This window comes from Pelodiscus sinensis, chromosome W, assembly GCF_052426305.1.
Source record: "Pelodiscus sinensis isolate ZL-2025 chromosome W, ASM5242630v1, whole genome shotgun sequence".
NCBI classification, from domain to species: domain Eukaryota; kingdom Metazoa; phylum Chordata; order Testudines; family Trionychidae; genus Pelodiscus; species Pelodiscus sinensis.
In genome coordinates, this window is record NC_143084.1 from 8,622,053 (window position 1) to 8,637,268 (window position 15,216).

At 55.0% G+C, this 15,216-nt stretch overlaps 1 protein-coding gene across 2 annotated transcripts in view; it reads left to right on the top strand.

Annotated features, from left to right (window-relative positions):
- The first annotated feature begins 254 nt into the window (after window positions 1-254).
- The window catches only part of LOC102445971 (microprocessor complex subunit DGCR8-like), a 139,239-nt gene continuing 124,277 nt past the window's right edge, over window positions 255-15,216 (top strand). Inside the window, exon 1 of one of the 2 annotated variants that reach the window (XM_075914705.2) lies at window positions 255-731. The gene's annotated coding sequence lies outside the window, so the exon portion shown is untranslated. The remainder of the gene's footprint in view (window positions 732-15,216) is intronic. The other variant, XM_075914702.2, reaches the window with a different exon arrangement.

Consider the following 15,216-nt stretch of genomic DNA (forward strand, 5'->3'; position numbering starts at 1 on the left):
GAATTTTGATGTAGTTTGGCTCTTTGGTTTGAAAAGGTTGCAGACCCCCTGCCCTAGTGGGTGAAATCATTGGCTACGTCTAGATTGCATCCCTTTTTTGTAAAAGGGATGCAAATTAGATGTATCGCAATTGCTAATGAAGTGAGGGAGATTTAAATCCCCGCTTCATTAGCAATTGTGATACATCTAATTTGCATGCCTTTTACAAAAAAGGGATGCAATCTAGACGTAGTCAACGGGATTTCCCTGAAACTGACTCTGAGGCCTTGATGGTGCTGGGATACCAGGGTGAGGGTTGCCTTGGCAACACACGTGTTAAACAATTCCTGCCTCCTGCACTCATTCTCCATTAGCCTTAAGGCTGCGCCACGCTTCTTTGGTTTGGAATCCGGCCCATTGTTTGGCCCTTTCCCACCCTTCCTAAGTTCCGTCTCCACCCTTCTCCCATTGCTCATGTATCACCAGGCGTCTCGTAGGAATGTTTCTATTCGCTGAACGAATTGACATGGCCAAGAAACAGCCAATAGAGCGCGAGGCTGGAAGTGAATGGCATATGGAAGTGTCAGCACGATTAGTTCAAGGACCAGCTCGTTCCGCCCGCGAGAACAGGAGCCAGTTGAAGCAGGTGTTTCAAGATAGTGGCCGCTGGGTGGCTTTTGTGAGGAGGTAGCAGCCGAAGCATTTCTTCGGCCCGGGAAAGAGGAGCGGCGGGGACAGCCGGAATGGCCCAGGTGGGTACTGAGGCTGCCGACTCCCGCGGCGAAGAAGGCGGGTGTGGGTGGGGCTGTCTCCGGCCGGGCTGATGGCGAGGATTTCCTTCTACCGCCACGCTCCGGGGGACAGTCCTCTGCATCTCCAGTACATGGAGGTCAGATCCACCAGGGGCTTGGAGAGGTTCCGTGCTGCCTTCTGCTCTCGAGTCAATCTTGGCGCGGGTAACGAGGCGCCCGCCCTCCCCCACTGTAATGGCAACAGGCCTCCCCAGAGATTGGGGGAGGGTCTTCTCTGCTGCACCCCTCCCCCCGCGGCGGAACAGGGAGATTTCCCCGCCCCCCCATCCCGCGGCAATACGGAGAATTGCTCCCCCCATGCACTGCTCTGCCCCCGTGGGTAATGGATAGGATCCCTGCTTCTAGCACACGCACACACTGAGATAATGAGGACTATTTCTCTTGCACATCCCCTCTCCTTGTGTCCCCTTCCTCTGCATAATGGGAGGGGAGGGGAATTACACTCACATGGTGATGGAGGAGGTGGGCAGTCGTCTTCATATTCTTTTTGCCTAATTCACACTCTGCCTCACCAGTGTAAGGACACCCCCATCCTGCTCCATCCTTCTGATTCTCTCCTTCACGTTGGGGTATGCCTACATATCCTGTTTCCCTTCACCTACACAGTTTTTGTTTCACAGTGGGGGTAAGGGCAGGGGACCATTCATATTCTTCTCCTGAGCCCCTCCTTCACTTTGGGGTAATAGGAAGGGTTTTTATTGTACACTTTTTTTCTTCTGCTTCACTGTAATGAGGAAGGGTTTTCCCTGGACATTTTCCATCCCTAATCATGAATTAATAAGACATTTTTATTTGGGAAGTTCCCAGAGCAGTGAGGTGTGTTACTCCTAATTCTCCTTCACCAGGCCCCTCCCCAGCCAGGTGTGACTCTCAGCCAGCAAGTAGAACAGAAGGTTTATTCATTAAGAGGGACATGTTGTAGCATAGACTTCATGTCACAGGAACCAGGAGCAGGCAGTACAATCTATCTTAGGGATAGGGGGCCCAGAGCCAGGGCTCTATGCCCCTACCCGGCCCCCCAAGCCACATAGTTTTTTGGCTGGTTGAGGGAGAAAGGCGTCTAACCTGCACACCCAGCCACTGGTCCCAGCTATCTAGGCAACCCTGCCTCCTCCATGGTCCTGCTCCTGGGGCAAGGTGTTATCTGACTGTCACTGATTGCATCTTCCCCCTAGGGTCAGGTGACAGGACAGCCTGGGCCATTCCCTATGTGCCTTTCCTCAGTTCTCACCCAAAGATCCCATCCCCCGTGGGACAGCGCGCGCACACACACACACACACACACACACACACACACTGCAGAGCAGCACAGGACAGTAGGAATCACACAGCATAACAAAGCAGTCAACACAATCCCCACTACATCACATCACACCTCACATGAGTAGAGGTTTTGCCCACAAAAAGCTCATGATACTAATAAATATATATTTATTTGTTAGTCTGTAAGGTGCTACAGGACTACTTGTTGCCTTACGGCTTGTTCCCTCTCCTTTGTTATGTTTAGGGATGTAATAATGTAGTCAATTAACTGATAAGCAAAAGCTTATAGGTTAATGCTATAGATGACCCACATTCCTCCTCCTCCCCCCCCCCCCCAACCCGGGTACATTTTTTAGCAGACTGGCCAATGGGCCGGCTCAGTCCTCACTTGCACTGGGTACAGGACCTACCCCTGCTGCGTCTCTGCAGTTGAAGTGCATTAGGAGCCAGGCAGACAGGCAGCTCAGCTCAGTTCCAACTCGGGCCAGGCCCAGGAGCTCAGACCCTGCCCCCACCCACCCCAGAAAGGGGTTGCTGCCTCTATCAGAGGCAGCAGTGTGGAATGACAGGAAGCCGGTCAGTGACGGGAGCTGGTTTTTAAACTGTCGCCCCTCGTGGACCACCTCTCATCTGGCACTCCACGCTGCTGCCTCTGATACAGAGGCAGCAGCGCAGAGTGGCAGGGGGCTCCTCAAGACTGGGGCCAGAGCTCACTGGCTGCTGGCCCCACCCCCAGGCACTATAAAATAGTTGAGTAACTGCTAAGAATTCATGATGTTAATCAACTATTCAGTTAACCAATATGTAACATCCCTAGTTTAGGAAACTGATACTTTGTTGTGGGGTGAATAGAAGCCTTCCTTATTTGTACTCCTCAGAGCTACAAATGGTCCCACGCTGCACCCTCTTACCACCCCTCCATTGCTCATGAGCAAAGCCACTGAAATCATATTAGCAAGTTGGAAAAACTTAAACAATGAAGAGTCTAGCAGTACCTTAAAGACTAACAAAACTTGTAGAAGGTATCATGAGTTTTCATGGGCACAACCCACTTCAGATGAATAGCGTTAATAAAGGTCCAGTTCCAAAATAAATAGGGGATGGGGAGGAAATAGTCAATTCTAGTGTTCATGCCACATGAAGCTGATAAGAACAATTTGCACCTTCTCTAAGTACTGTGGCAACCTGAGACCAGAAGCCTGGTCCTATTGGAGTCCGGGAGGTGGGCAGGTGTTAGCCCGTCCACATCTAAAGGACCTCCCCCCAGCCTACAGGGAGGGTCTACAGAGCTCTGAAAACCAACTAATTACTTGGGACAAATAGACAAAACAGGGATGGGTGTGAGGGTCAAAAGGCTAGAACAAGGGAACCAGATGGGGACACCGAGCAGAGAACCCTGGCCAACAACCACTGCCCCTCAAAGGTCTCGAGAGAGCCAGCAGATGCCGCCCAGTGGAACTCTGCCCGGATGCGTGAGCGGATGCAGGAACGGAAATAGGCCCCACAGTCTCAGGCACCTCCCTCGGCCAACCTCTTCTCCCTGCTTTATAAATTGCAGTCTTGGCAATAGCCAGGAGGAAGTTGACCAGGAGGCCCTGCGACTTTGTGGGGCCACGGATGGGTTCTGCGTAGATTAGTAGGTGAGAGGAGAAATGCAGCCAGAACCTCAACAAGAGGTTCTGAAGGAGCTGAAAAAGGGGCTGTAACCTGGCACACTCAAAGTAGATATGCGCCAGGGTCTCCCTCTTGCCACAGAAGGGGCAAGTGTTGGGAATGGGGGTGAACCGTGCCAAGTACACGCCTGTGCTCACAGCACCGTGGAGGATTCTCCAGCTGATGTCCTGGGTGAGCCGTGGAACCAAGGTGGAATAGAGACTGGCCCACCGGGGCTCCCCCCACCCTCTATTGGCGGTAGGAGGCCCCGCCACTTGGGCTATGTCTAGACTGCATCCCTCTGCCGACAGAGGGATGCAAATCAAGCACTTCAGAAGTGCAAATGAGCCCAGGATTTAAATATCTCGGGCTTCATTTGCATACTCACATTCCGACGCTGTGCCTATCAGGCTCAGTGTTGAAAGTGAAAGTAAAGTGTAGCCGCGGTTCTGCTGCGTTTCTGCCGACAGTGGGGGCTTTTTTGGCAGATCCCCTTACTCTATTGCTGCCGCCTCCAGGGCTGCTACATTCAGCCCAGACGTTGGCCCCCGGAAGCCGCAGACCTGCTGGTAGGCCACAGCCTCCCGCCGTTCGGTCCTTCTACCCTCCCCCAAGATGGCCCTCACCGTTTGCAGGATGAGATGGAAATCTCCCCAGCACTGAAGGGTGAGAGATACTTTGTTCTTGGAGCCACGAATGTACTCCAAGAAGTCGCGCATCTCGCCCTTCAGCACATCTGGCATCGGGGCCTCAGGCCTCCGAACGCTGTGGGGCCATACCCCTCCACATGCCCTGCGACCGACTGACACGGGGACGCAGGGACTCTGGAGTCCCTGCTGGGAAGATGGTAGGGGCAGTGGCGGAGGGAGAACAGCCCCAGATGTGCTGGGAGCAGGAGAAACAAAAGCCGCCTCCCGGGGGCCAACGTCTGGGCTCAACGTAGCAGCCCTGGAAGCGGCAGCAATAGAGTAAGGGGAGGAAAAGGGTTCAGGGAGGGGATCAGGAAAAGGAGGAAGAGGAGGGGGGGGGGGAGAGAAAAGACAAGGGGGGGAGGAGGAAGGGGGGGTTCAATTGAGAGAGGGGTTGAACAGGGAGCAGGAGTGGGGCAGGGGTAAGGAGTGGGAGCGGGGCGAGAAGCCTCACCAGAGGAGGCACCGGGATGCAGTGTCTCCTCACAGTACAGGAAATCGGTGACAGTGGTGGGAGTAGTCGATGTCTCCCTAGCACTGGGCTCCAGCGCCACAGAGAGTGCAGCACCAGAGACCCCAGCGCCGGGGGTGATAGGAAGTTAAGGAAGTTCCTGCCCACTGAGCGCCTGCAGGGTTTCAGCAGCCACGGCTGAGGTGCTGTCAATGTCTGGGCGGATGGTCACACCCTGGGGCATCTCAGAGGCAGGGAGAAGGGAAGGCGGCGGGTCAGAAAGGGAAGGAGAGGGCAGTTGTTGTCCCTCCAGGACATGGTGATCCCCCTCTGAGGCAGCCAAGGTCAACCCCAAAGCCTCCACCTCCTGAGAGAGGAAGGCGAGCCCGCTGCCAGGTGGTGGCCCTCGGCAGTGTCAGTGGCTGCCCCCTCAGTGGAGGTGGGAACAGTGGGAGCATCCTCCATGGACACCTCCTCTTGCGGGGACCCCGGGAGGGAGGTGTTTACCCCTCCTGCAACCACCACGGTTACCTCAACTGCCTCATGGCGCTGTGAAACATCTGGGGGCTCAGAGGAAGGGATGGCTCCAGCGTCCACCCCCATAGGTGCAGGGAGGTTGTCCTCCCCCTCGGTGGGTGGGGTGGAATGCCGGGCACGTTTGCAGTGCCTCCCCATGGCAAGCTCCCAGCCCTCAGAGCTGGTGGAAGGAACAGGGAAGTGGGAAGGAGGGGGAGCCGTGGAGTGAGCCCTTGCCTCAGGAGGTTTTACCCTCCAGACAGGGCTCTTGCCCTTTTTGGTTCCCCGGCCCTTCCTGTCCTTCCAGGGGCCCTCTTACTGATGACTGGAGGCGCTGCGGCAGGAGCGGTCGAGGCCCCAGGGTCCTTGTCCATATCTGCCCCCCCATCATACTGACAGGGGGCCCAGCAGCCTCAGAGTAGGAGTCGCTTTTAGGCAGGGTTGGGGAAGGGTTGGCAGGGGTGTCATTGGACAACCCCTCCATTGTGGTCATGGGCAGGGAAGGAAAGACAAGACAACCAATTACGGGAGGGAACAAGGAGGGAAAAGAGATGGGAGGAAGGAGGTTCACTGTTTTTTCCCCCCCTCCCCAGGCTGGAAGTGGAGTAGGAGGGCGACAATTCAGAGAAGGGAAGGGGAAAAAACAGTAAGGAGTACAGTTCCCAGCACAGAATGGAAAGAGCGGCTCCTCCGGCTGCACTGGGGAAAATGAGGGCAAATTATTATTTAAAAGACACTGGGACAAGTGAAGCTGTGTGTGGGAAGAGTAACTAAAAAAGAGGGGGAAGCTCAGGCACCAAACACAAGGATGGGTGGGACAAGTAGTGGTAAGGGAAGGCAGGCAGTGAAAAGATGCCTGCTCCGGGAGGGGGTGGGACTAGATATGGCTGGGGGAAGGAAACCCGTGTGCCCACAGGTGCCTGAGTAGCAGGCCCACAACACCTGCTGCAGGGCCCAGCAGAGCAGAGGAGGGGCGGGGTGGCAAGCAGTGGGGCCAAGAATTTAAAAGGCCCCTACAGCAACTGGGGTTGGGAAAGAGCAGCAGCAGAATGCAGGGGAACCAGGGAGAGATGAACCACCCTCAGCACCCCGCAAGACCCGCACCAGCCCCCACCCAGGGGTCCTGATGGAAAGGCCCCTTAGTCTCCCCCCCCCCCCAACACAGGACAGGCTGTGGGGAGAGAGAACCCCAGGGACTGCCCTAAAACAGCCCCCTTATCTCCTCTGCCTCATGGGAAAGCAGCAGGAATGGTGGAGTTCAGGCCTGCAGAGGTGAAAAACAAAAGGGACCAAAATAGAACCCCCCCAAGAAGATGGGAGGGGGGCCTCCCCCCACCTGAAGGTAGGGCAGCAGAGACCCTCCCCCCACCCCCTGCACCCAGCACCCTCAGCAACTAGCTGAGGTGAAGGGGGGAAAAGCTGCCTGCAAAAATACAGGTGGAAAAAAGGGGCCTGGCCCAGAATGTAGGAGTAGCCAGGGCCAGCCTGCCACAAAAGCAGCAGCTCCCCTCCACAGACACCCCCTCCTAAGAAGGAAGAAGAGAGGAAGGGTGTAGGAGAAAGTGCAGCACCCTGAGAGCAGGGGGCTGCAGATGCCAAATGTGAGGCAGATACATAGGGGCTACGTCTACATTGGCAAGATTTTGCGCAAAATCTTGCCGCCTGTCTACACTGGCCGCGTGTTCTTGTGCAAGAACCCTGATGTTCTAATGTGTGAAATCAGGGCTTTTTGCGCAAGAACTATGATGCTCCCGCTCAGGAATAAGCCCTCTTGTGCAACTGTTCTTGCGCAAGAGGCCAGTGTAGACAGGCAACATGAATTTCTTGCGCAAGAAAGTCCTATGGTTAAAATGGCCATCAGAGCTTTCTTGGGCAAGAGAGCATCTACACTGGCACGGATGCTCTTGCGCAAATGCACATGCCAGTGTAGATGCTCTCTTGCGCAAATACTCTAACACAAAAACTCTTGCGTTAAAGAGTATTTGCGCAAAATCTTGCCAATATAGACGTAGCCAGGGAGCTGGGTATGTGATTTTATGTTCCCGGTATAGGCTGCCAGAGACTGTGGCCCAGCCAGTTTGACACCTGAAGCCCATCTGGCCTCAGCCTGAGGGGAAGGCTAATTAGGACACCTGCTGCCAGTTAAGGCTGATGGACACACCATAAAAAGGGAGATGGCAATAAGGCCTGTTTCCAGGCATTGGGGAGGAGGTACCCAGGAAGGGTTGCTGTTCAGTGGGACAAGCCTCACCGCTCACTCAGGGCTACCGCCCTCCCAGTAGGGCCCTGGGCTGGAACCCAGAGCAAGTGGGTGGGACCTGGTTCCCACCAACCCTCCTTCCAGCTGGTGGGCTGCCAGGAAGGCACATGGGAGACCCTATGGACTGGACTGGACAATGATAGCGGGGTACCCTTGCCTTCTCAGCAGTGATAGGGACACGGCGAGCCTCTGAGGCACACACAAAGACCCACCAGGAAGTGCAGGACCCAGGGGCTTAACCCAAACCTGCCACAGTACCCATTGTTTGATTTTCTTTTTTAAGTCATTAGGATGTGGAAGGTCCTGTGCTAACTAGGTAATGTCTTTGTTCATACCTTTGTGATGGGTCCCAAATCTGTAAATGAAGTTAAGTTCCAAGGCTTCCCTGTATATTCGGCTTGTGGAATTGGCCTGAAACAGCACAGTGACTTTGAGATCCATTAATGAATGCCTGGGCAAGTTAAAATGCTCCCCAACAGGATTCTGCGTGTTGTCTTTTTGGATATCTGATTTGTGTCCATTAATTCTTTCCCATAGAGACGGTGCAGTTTGTCCAATATACATGGCAGAGGGGCATTGCTGGCATATATCACATTAGGGGATGTGCAGTTAAATGAGCCCCTGATGTAGTAGCTGATGTGGTTGGGTCCAGTGATGAAATCACTTGTGTAGATGTGTGGGCAGAGTTGCAGGGTTGGGTTCCTGGATGAGTATGATGGACGTGTGCTGCATGGTTACTGGAAAGAATTTGTTTGAGATTACGGGGTTGTCTGTAGGCGAGGATTGGCCTGTCCCCCAAGGCCTGTGAGAGTCAGGGGTCATTTTCCAGGATAGGTTGTAGATCAGTGGTCCCCAACGCGGTGCCTGCAGGCGCCATGGTGCCCACCGGGGCATTTATGTGCACCCACCGAGTGACCAGGGCTGGCCCAAGCCATTCTTGCTCCCTGGGTCCCGGGCACGCGGCGCATGCGCAGCCCTGCCCCCGGGCGTGCGGTGCATGAGTGGCCCCACCCCCGGGTGCCCGGAAGCCCCAAAAGGTTGGGGACCGCTGTTGTAGATTGTTGATAATGCATTGGAGGGGTTTAAGTTGTGGGCTGTAAGTGATGACAAGTGGAATTCTTGGCCTGTCTTGAAGTAGTTCATGTCTGGGTACTCTTGTGGCTGTGTCAATCTGTTCTTTCACTTCTCCGGGTGGGTATTGCAGTTTTAAGAATGCTCTATATCGGGGCTACTCAACTTTGCAAGCCCCGGGGGCCACAATGATACTCGCAGCATATGCTGAGGCCTGTAACTTAAGTGTGGTTGCACATAAATGCAAATATATATGCAAATAGCTTCTTTCACAGACGGGCATGAATACAAAGATTAAGGCAAGACTATACAACACACAGGCCCCATTTAAGTCAGTTCTGCTGATATTAATAAAATGCAACATTTACCTGATTTCCACTCATATGACAGCACTCTTAATGAGCAATGACAGTCCAGGAATGTAACTACTAAAACACGTATCAACAGAAGACCATTATATTGACTACTTTTTTGTTTTGGCTCCCACCCGTGGGCTGCATGTGGAGGCCTACGTAAATCCAAACCGAACTGCAGGCTGCAAACAAACAGGCCGGGGCCCACGTGTTGAGTAGCCTTGCTCTATATCGATCCTGTAGGTGTTTGTCTCTGTCTGTGGGATTGGAGCAAATCTGGTTGTATCTTAGGGCTTGGCTGTAAATCATAGAATCATAGAATACTAGGACTGGAAGGGACCTCGAGAGTCATCGAGTCCAGTCCCCTGCCCTCATGCCCCTGTCTAGACCATCCCTGATAGACATTTATCTAACCTACTCTTACATATCTCCAGAGATGGGGATTCCACAACCTCCCTGGGCAATTTATTCCAGTGTTTGACTACCCTGACAGTTAGGAACTTTTTCCTAATGTCCAACCTAAACCTCCCTTGCTGCAGTTTAAGCCCATTGCTTCTTGTTCTATCCTCAGAGGCCAAGATGAACAAGTTTTCTCCCTCCTCCTTGTGACACCCTTTTAGATACCTGAAAACTGCTATCATGTCCCCCCTCAATCTTCTCTCTTTTAAACTAAATGAACCCAATTCTTTCCGCCTTCCTTCATAGGTCATGTTCTCTAGACCTTTAATCATGCTCGTTGCTCTTCTCTGGACCCTCTCCAATTTCTCCACATCTTTCTTGAAATGCGGTGCCCAGAACTGAACACAATACTCCAACTGAGGCCTAACCAGCGCAGAGTAGAGCGGAAGAATGACTTCTTGTGTCTTGCTCACAACACACCTGTTAATGCATCCCAGAATCATGTTTGCTTTTTTTTGCAGCAGCATCACATTGCTGACTCATATTCAACTTGAGATAGAGAAATCTAAAAATAGATTGAGAAATGTAGGTTTCCGGTGAAAGGTGGTGGAAATGTCCATCATGTCTGATGGGTTGTCCAGGAATTGCAGGTTTGTGTATCTTGGTGTCAAGGGGTACACCCCTGACGGGGGGTGCGGCCCCCTCCTACTGGCCCATGACTCGGTCCAGGCCCTTCTCTCAGGGCATATACAGTACCCAGAGGGGCCGGGACTTTATCAGGGCATATATGGTACTACTAGAACTAGCCTCAAGTCCAGGCCCCTCTATCAGGGCATATACGGTCTCTGCGGCCTAGCTCCGGAAAAAGCCTCTCCTGGCTGGCGTGTTTGCCTCGGTTGCAGAAAGGGGTAGTAGGGGGACCCGGCCCCCCCCTCTCCACCAGGTCCCAGACCAGGGCCCTGTAGGCAGGGGTTCTTGCTCCTGCTTGCTCGGTGGGGAATCCAGCCGATACACACCAAGCGGGGTTTGCAAGCCCTTGCCCTGGGCTGCTTCCTACCATTCTGGCTTCAGCTGCTGCAGGAACACCGGGGCGGCAGCCTGGGCCCTTCTCCTCTCAGGCTGCCTCCCTCCCTTCCGTGCTCCCTCAGTCTTTATATACTGGCTCTGCTGGGAGCATGCCCAGCAGGGCCGGAAGGGCGGGGACCTCTCAGCCAGCTGGGCCTGGGCTACTCCCAGCCCGGCAGTGCGGGGCCTGCTCGCCCCGTCACACTTGGGTAGCAGAAAACTCCTGGTTGGGGATTAGTGGGGGCGTGCTGGTGTAAACTTGGTCCTCAGTAGTATCAGGGAGCTTCATGAGCAGTTGCTTTAGTTTTTTTGGTATTCTTTAGTGGGATCAGAGGAGATAAGCCTGTACACCAACCTCAGCCTGAATCAGTCCACAAGAGAGATCTCCACTTCCTTGACACTACGGTACAATTACATGACAGACACATTTCCACCACCTTATACTGGAAACCTACCGACTGCCACACTTACCTTCATGCCTCTAGCTTCCATCCAAGACACATATCGGAGACCTCAGAGGCGGTGGAGGAAGGCTCATGCCAACGTGCTCCACGCCGGGTTACCTGCACTATAGAGTCTTTGCAGAGCCTGGAGGCGGAAGCTCTGGACTTGGCTGTGCATGCAGACCAGGCCCTGTCCCCACGCGCCACCCTCCCCCTGGGAAGACACAAGACCCCTGCAGAGACCCAGTGCAGTCCTGGCCAGAAGAACTCCAGGGCTATTCTCTGGAGTGGGGCCAGGACCTCAGAGGCCCAGCTCAGGGTGTTGAGCCGGTGCCAGAGCATGGACAGGACTAGTTGGTTCAGCACCCTCCCTCACAGGGAGAGAGACTGGAGCGGTCCTGTCCATCTCCACAGCTGCTCACCCACCCTGGCCTCCAAACCCTGCCAGTTCTCTGGTGGAGAGGGATGCGTGGTGGATAGAAAAATGCCAAGATACAGCAGCAGACCCGCACTCCACCTGATGGCCTGAAGTGTGGGTAGGAGGGAGCCTGCCTGCCACCCGTCCCAGACCACCAGAAGGCCGCCGAGTAGATGGCTTGGCAGGCCTCCACCTGCACTAGGTCGCCTGGGTCCTGGACCATGTCATTGGCGTACGCCGACAGCACCAGCTGTAGCTCTGGCTCTCAGAGCACTAATCCCATCAACCTCCGGTGGAGGAGACAGAGGAAGGGCTCGATCGCCAGAGCATACAGCTGGCCAGACAGCGGACACCCCGATGCACTCCCTGCCCGAAGCTGACCGGCTCGGTCAGGGTCCAGTTGAGCCTGACCAAACACTCTGCGAGGGCATACAGCACCCCAAGAAAACCCACAAAACAGCCCAAAGCTGAATGCCTGCAGAGTGCCCAGAAGATACCTGTGTGTGATGGGGTGAGGTCACAGAAGACCCCTCGGGGGTGCCTCCCAGAGTGCTGACACAGCCACTGCTACTCGCCTTCCTGCTCTCTGGGGCTTGTCACCACTCTGTCCTGCTGGGCTAGCCCCGCTGGTCTCCCCCAGCCAAGACCCCGATCTGAGATCCTTGCCTCCCCCCCGCCCCGAAACAGCACAGACGCTGAACCTCTTCAGGTCCGAGGACAGTGCATTTTAGGGCCCAGCTTCCTGGGATACCACTCCCCAGATGGGATCAACCCCCCAAGAATTAGGTGAACCACCTTTAACGATGAAAGGAGGAATGTGCCCACTGGTTGCTCCCCCAGGTAACAATTATTTACATTGGGCTTGATAGAAAATAAGTGATTTTATTAATTAGAAGCAGCAGGATTTAAGTGATAATAAGCGAGAACAGGCAGAGCAAAGTAGGTTAAGAAACAAAAGCACTTAGCTACTTCTACACTGAAACCTCAGTGCAAACTTTTTCAAACTTACCCTGAAACCTCTTTTCCAGCTGCCCATCCAAACCAGGCCTGTCTCCCCACCCTGGGGTCTTTGGCTCCTTTCTTCAGGTGCAGCCCACCCAAAGGACCAAAGACTCCTCCCTTCCTATTCTTTTTAAAGAATTCCCTTATTGCATCGGGAGGCACCTGGTCACTCCCTATCAACCACTGCTAAGCCTTAAGGACAAAAAGCTATTTGCATATGATCTGATTCCCCAGCACAGGGACTAAAGTGGTGGTGCTGCACTGCCAGTCTCCATCCCCGGTGAGGGAGGGAGTGGCAGAGGGAATAAAGTCGCCCCTAGGAAACTAGAAATGGGGGACATGAAAACCACCCCCTGAGGACCACTCACAGGTAGTAGGAATGAGACCGCCCCCATAGGGGTGGCAATGACAGTGGGATGCGGGGGCAGTGGGGATGGAAAGAGGAGTAGGGTCAGGATCAGGAGTGGATGTCGAGCCAGGAGCAGGGACAGGGATGACTGTGGGAGTGGGACTGGGACTGGGAGTAGGGATGGGGGTGGGATCCGGATCAGGACTGTGAGTGGGGGCAGGATCAGGACTGGGGATAGGGGCAGGGGAGGGGGAGGGACTGGGACGGAGAGTGAGGTCAGGACTACGACACAGGGCCAGGGTACAGTCGCCCGGGTCTGGGCCACCGGAGTGCGGCGCTTCCCGAATGGGATCTGGGACAGTAGCGGGAAGGGGGCTCGCACCAACATTGGGCTCAGATGTCTGGGCAGACTTAATGTCTGAGGCCACAGCATCAGTGAGAATAGCAACCACTGGTGAGCCTCCAACGGGAAGGGAAGGTGACCACTCTGCCTCAGGGTATGTCTAGACTACAGGGTTTTTTCCAAAAAGGTAGCCTTTTTTCAAAAAAACTTCACCTGCGTCTAGACTGCAGTCGCGTTCTTTCGAAAGTAAATCAAAAGAACACGGCACTTTTTTCGATCATGGTAAACCTCATTTTACGAGGAATAACGCCTTTTTTCGAAAGTACTCTTTTGAAAAAAGACACTATTGAGGCTACGTCTAGACTACAAGCCTCTTTCAAAAGAGGCTTTTTCGAAAGATTCTTTCAAAAAAGCCTCTTTTGAAAGAGTCTAGACTACAAGCAGATTTTTCGAAAAAGCGAGCCGTTTTTTTGAAAGAGTCTAGATGCTCTCTTTCGATAAAGCACAGTTTACAGAGGCTAGACTATCAGGGGGACCGGCGGTGTTGGGGCCGGCGCCCTCCCGGGCCCTTGGCATCCCAGACGCCGCCTCAGACCAGGCCAGGGGGCAGTCCCTCCAGATGTGCCCCATTGCCCAGCAGAGGAAGCACCGGGTCTCCCCCGAGGAATAGTGGACCCAGTACAGGGCCCCCTGGTAGGGCACCAAGAAGGACTCCTCCAGCACCACCCCATCACGTTCTGCCAGTGGCATTTGTAACTACACCTGCCAGCGGAAGGACAGAACGTGACGGAGGGTGGTGTCCTTGCAGCCCAACAGGAGAGGGCTGATGGTCGAAATAGGTTTCCCCAGTGGGGAGAGAGCACGCAACAGGGCGGCATTGGGGAGGAAGGGCAGAGCGGAGGTGAGGACCACCTGTACACCCAGGTCCTCCAGTGGTTCGAGGGGCACATACATGCCCCCCACCACCAGGCCCCTCTCCACCGCCTGCTGGGAGGCAGCCTCTGAGGCAAGGAAGAACACCGCCTTGCCGTACATTTTGGAGGCCGCCACCACAGCTGAGGCCCCTACCACCCTCGCCAACGCCCGCACGTATGTTTCCACGCAGGCGAGGTGGCGACCAGGAAGCAGCGGAAGCCGTGCCTCCTGGTCAGGGTGGGGAAGGGGCCTTGACCAGCAGGGATGGAGCTGGAGGCGGCAGTCAGGGCAGGGGACGCGGAGGCCACCTGGGCGTATGCTCTGGGGGCTGCAGGTGAAATGTCCCCAGATCCAGTGGGGGGGAATGGAAGGGGAAGGAGGGGTTGCGGCAGGTGTCAGGGCTGCGGTGAGCATGGCGGCCTTGGCTGCGGGAGGTTTGGCCTTTGCCCTCTTTTTTCCTCTGGCCCTTCTTAGTGGCCAAGGTGGAGGCTCGTCCCAAATCGGGGAGAGCATTGGCCATGGCCATGGCAATGGCAGAGTCCAGACCAGGGGTTGGGAGGTCAGCCGCAGGGGTCTTCGGGGCTGTTGTCAGTGGAGGGGGCTTTGGGGTCAGCAGGGGTGGGGAAGTGACAGGGACCTCCTCCATCACGGGGGGAGGGGTTGGAGGAGGAACAGATTGTGAGGGAGGGGGTTAGGGTTGACTGCTCCTCCCCACCAAGCAGCAGGCAGGGGAGGAGGGTGTCAATGGAAGGGAAGGGTAAGAAGGAAGGAAGGGTCTGGGCTGACAACTCTTCCCCAGTAAAACAGAAGCAGGGGAGGGGGCATCGAGTTGGGGGGGGGGGGCAATTGAGGGACAGAGAGCCTGCAACCACTTCTCCCTGCTTGGCTGGATGCAGAGGAGGAGGGTGCTAGAGAGAGGGGTAGGGACACGAGGGTGTGTGTGCGTGATTGTGGCGGGGGACAGAGCAGGTATGATAAAAGCCCAGCCCAGGAACTCAGTAAGGCCCCAGCTGCCTGAGGAAGCAGTGGCCTGTCCTGAGCTCCCAAGCCAGGAGGACCCTGAGGACCTTGCAGAAGCTGAGGACTGGACCGGACGGCTGGGCCCCTGCTCCAAAGTGGAGACGACCTACACCCTGGCCAAGGGTTCAGACTACCACAACCCCGAGAACCAGCAGCCACCGTGGAGCCAGGTCAATGCCCAGGGGGAGTCGCCGACTGTCAGGCTGATCTTATAA